The sequence below is a fragment of the Micrasema longulum genome, unplaced genomic scaffold (genome assembly GCF_059751315.1).
Source record: "Micrasema longulum isolate JH-2025_06_02 unplaced genomic scaffold, ASM5975131v1 h1tg000617l, whole genome shotgun sequence".
Classification (NCBI taxonomy): domain Eukaryota; kingdom Metazoa; phylum Arthropoda; class Insecta; order Trichoptera; family Brachycentridae; genus Micrasema; species Micrasema longulum.
In genome coordinates this window covers 19176-23714 of record NW_028277813.1, presented here as the reverse complement: position 1 = coordinate 23714, position 4539 = coordinate 19176, and the positions used below count along the sequence as shown (strand labels likewise).

General features: G+C 35.8%; 1 long non-coding RNA gene across 1 annotated transcript; it reads right to left on the bottom strand.

Annotated features, from left to right (window-relative positions):
* Positions 1-216: 216 nt before the first annotated feature.
* On the bottom strand, positions 217-3732 carry LOC148280073 (uncharacterized). Its single transcript, XR_015822700.1, has 2 exons — positions 2656-3732; positions 217-2597 (listed from the first exon to the last, which is right to left on the bottom strand). It is a non-coding gene; the product is annotated as an uncharacterized LOC148280073 (long non-coding RNA).
* Between the last annotated feature and the right edge of the window lie 807 nt (positions 3733-4539).

Sequence of the window (4539 nt, the reverse complement as noted above, 5' to 3'; positions counted from 1 at the left end):
TGGTTTCTTTGAAGCAGATCCCAAATGAGTCTGTTGCATAGGATTTTTTCCAGAGTTTTTCCAAACACAGGTAGAAGGCCGATGGGCCTGTATGATCTTATGTTTTCAAAGTCTTCTTTCCCTGGTTTTGGAATTACTATAGTGTATGATTTTTTCCAAATTTTAGGAAAATAATTTAGTTTTTGACACACTTTAATAATGGAGATGAAAATTTCAGGATTGGCATTGACAGCATGAAGACATATGTCTGCGGTCAGATGGTCGTGTCCAGGAGCTTTTTTAGGGTTTTGCTGGGAAAGAGCGGACATAATTTCATGATCTTGAAATTCAAGGTCTTTCTTTGAGTTAAAGTAAGGGCGAAGAGAGGAATTCCTTATGAGGGCTTGTTCTGATGTGTCCAGGGATGAATCGTCGTTCGGGTAAAAAGTGTCAAAGAGCATGTTCAGGGCTTCCTTAGGACTACGACAGGTATAAGTCCCATCAGTTAGATGAATGGGGATGCTTGGACTAATTTTTGATTTTAGAATTTTGTTAACTTTGTCCCATATACCATCTTTTGTAGGAGATGTGCAGAAATCCTTCCAGCTGCGGGTCTTAGCTTCGTATATTGCAACGTAAAGAGAGTCTTTTAGCTTTTGGTGCTTTTTCAGTAACTCAGTTTTCCGATTCCCCGTTGAATTTGAAATTTTTCGCTTTGACGTGATGACTTCTTTTGAGAGTTTGCCAATATCTTCAGTCCACCACGGAGGTTTCAAAATCTTAGAGGATTTTTTAAGTGCCTGAAATGTTTTGTCGCATGCGTTAACTATGGCATTTGTGTAGAGCTGAATGACTTTTTCCAGTTCATTTTTATTCAGGAGTGGGAAATCGGAAATCGTTAACAAATGCTTTTTAGAAATTTCAGCCAAAAAATGTTTATCAAATCGAGACCAGAGTTCTGGCTGGACCCGATATTTCCTAGTAGTTGATTTGTTTCGTTGCTTAGGTTGCATTTGGATTGAAAAGGTAATAGCATTGTGGTCTGAAAGGGTGAGCAGTGTAGGTTCTACTTTCCAATTTTCAATTTTGTTAATAATATTAAGTGTGCAGATGGTAATATCTAGAATGCTTTCAACCGCTTGTCCCCATCTAACAGCTTGAAAGGTGGGTACTTTTCCTCTGTTTAAAACTACTAATGAGTTAGTTGCAATGTAATCCACCAAGTTTTCTCCCCTGCTATCCGATTTTGGACACCCCCATAGAGCATGTTTTGAATTAAAATCTCCTCCTATGATAACCTCAGTCCCGGGATCGGTGACAGTGTTTTGAATGGCGTCAATGATTGGGTTTATACAAGAACTAGGCTCTATGTACACAGATATTATTTTAAGATTGCCACTTTTGTTGTTTGGAATAACTATTATGCATTTGTTACTATCACTTATTTCCATATCCTGCCAACACAAAATATTGCTATTAATAATTATAATAACCGCCTTATTTGGATGATTGACAGATCCCTTAGGGTGCTCAAATATCCTTACACCAGCATACTGTTTACATTTACCACTGTTGCCCACATATGGTTCCTGAGCAACAATGATGTCAATCTTTAGATTATGTGAGTTTAAAATAGCCTCATCAGTGGCAGCTTGACTACGCTGGAGATTGCACTGCATAATTTTCATATGGCTGCCCTTAACAAAGGTAGTTCACTCTCTCTTTGGCTCTTTTTTCCACAAAACATCTCAACGGGCACAGTTTACTCAGTGCAGAGTGTCCGGAGCCATTATTCTTCCGAGATATGCAGTTAGCACATTTAGCTTCTGTGTTTTCCCTATTAGTGCAGTCCTTCGTGAAGTGCTCAAGAGAGCAATGGGCACATATTTCTATTCCGTTGCAGTATTTGGAAATGTGACCATATCCGAGACATTTATAACACTGTGTGAGTGGGCTTTCGTCTTCTACAGCCACTCTTTGGTATCCAATATTGATTTTTCCCGCCTCCGTGAGGATTTTCCACGTATGAGCACTGGTTTCACAGACAACATTCACCAAAAGGCCATTTCTGTTTCTTTTTTTGAACTTGATGGAGAGATCATCTTTCTTAACACGAAGATGCCTATTTTGATTTTGTATAGAGACATTAATGTCTTCCTGAGTTGTTCCCTTAATAAGACCCTTAAGGACGATCAGTGGCTTCTTTTTGCTTCCATCTTGTACCAACAGGTTTTCGGTTTTCTTGTTAAGTTCATCTTTCATTTTCTCCCGGTCACATTGGAAAGTACAGTTGATGATAACTTGCTGGTTTCCAGCCCTTCTCACTCCAGCAATTCCAATTCCGGACTCGCGGACATTGATGTGTCTCTTAACAAGTCCCTCTATTTCTTCACTCTTTTTGGATGAGTCGCCAGATTTTACGATGAGTGCATAATTCATCTCCTTGTGGTCTTTTAGTCCTTGACGAAAGCGTTCGGTTTTCTATTTTGGCTGTGAGTTTGGCTAAAGTTTTTTCAGTTTCTTCAGATTTACTGACCTGAAGATGAAGCAAGGTGAGCGTTTCATCAAGTTTTTTATTTATGTCAGGAAAGGAGTCTTTATTGCCAGTCTGTGAAAAACTTTGAATAATTTCGAGAAGCTCTTTCGTCGAAACTGAGACAGTTTTCTTTATGTCACGTCGAATATTGCCGCCAGAATTAATAGCTGTATTAATATTGTTTCCGAGAGCTTGAGCTCTTTTGAAAATATTTACAGAAGAAGAAAGCTCTTCAGGTGGCATATAAACAACTTGTGCAGCGGAAATTGGAGACGAGTCACGAGTATACATTTTGCGAAGTTTGACACCGGACTCTATACGAGCAATATAGTTAGGAGTTAGTTTTTTAAAACCCGCGTAGATTGATAAATGTATACACTATATCACGTTAGAGATGGAGATTAAACAAACACGTGGGATATGGAAAAAACAGTTTGTTTCAAAATCCTTCATTTATTGAGGAACAAAATGCAAGTCACATGCGCCTTTTTGTAACTAAGCACGACACACACTGAATACTTTTCAACGAAAAAGGCTTTTTCATAGGTAAAAAACAGAAAAATCACTATAACTCGGCATTGGTTAAAGATAAATATATGATGTCGCGAACTTATTTGTTTGTTTAAAAAAGACGCGTCTGTAAATGTTAATTTTAGAATTTTATTTTTACCCAGAAGGTGAGCGTTCACGAAAACGGGCAGATTTGAGTTTTTTCGTAAAAAATGTCACTTAACTTTAATTTTTTTGAAATTTAAAAAACAGATAGTATTTGTCTTTTTGATTTGCGTAAGAAGATATATAAATGCACTATATCACTTCAAAGACGGAGATTTTGAAGAAAACGTGGAAAATGGAAAAAACAGATTGTTCCGAAAACGGTAGATGGTAAGCTATAGGTATCACGGACTTTTTTATAGGTTTAAACAGAACGCATAAGGCAAAGAAAAAAAAATGGCGAAAATCGCAACCCAGAGGGCAGCGTTTCACTACACGGCACTTTTATGTAACAAAAAACACTTTTTTACGAATAATTAAACAGCGGATTGATTCGAAGAAAAATAAAAACCAACATCGAAAGCGCATTAAAAATACCAACAAAACGATATGTAACACTTAAAGGGATAAGTAAAAAAAACCCGTTTTATCACAATTCACAAATTTTACGCGATCTGAGCACACAGAACGTGACCTCCCGTGTCAACGATTTAATTGTCACTTTGGTTAGGTTAGGTTAGGTTAGGTTAGGTTAGGTTAGGTTAGGTTAGGTTAGGTTAGGTTAGGTTAGGTTAGGTTTTTTTTTTTTTTTTTTTTTTGGTTTTATTGTTTACCGCCTTGCGTGTAATGTACAAGGCTTCGGCACTTTTATTATTTATTTTCATGTTTATTATTTGTTCATTTTTTCAAATTTTTATAAATTAATATTTTTTTTTTTTTTTTTTTTTTTTTTTTTTTTTTTTTTTTTTTTTTTTTTTTTTTTTTTTTTTTCTTTTTCAAAATTGGCTTTCGCTCTTTTCATTTATGAATTTTATTTTTATTACAATTTTTCTCAAAAATTCTACAAATATTCCTGCAGTTTCTGGATTCGTAATGACTTCATTTAATTTCGATATATTTAGATCTTCTCCCAGCATTGTTTCCAAATCATGTTTATCTTTACTGAAGATCGGGCATTCAATTATCAGGTGAGGAACATCTTGGATCGAAACATTATCACATGGGCATGTGTCAGAATTTTTTATTTTAAATCTATGCAGGTACTGATTCATTCTCCCGTGTCCAGTCAAAATTTGTGTTAGTTCGAAATTTAGTTTAAATAATCCAATAGATTTAAATCTTTCGTATATAGAGTTGAAAAATAATTTTGTTATTTTTCCGTTACTTGAATTGATGTACCTCGCGTTCCACATTTCTAATGATCGCTGCCTTATTGTCTTTTTAGCAAAGCTGATCGGAAATTTATCATATTCACTAGCTGTTTTCTTTTTTGTTGCTTCTTTTGCTTTGCCATCCGCTGCTTCATTACC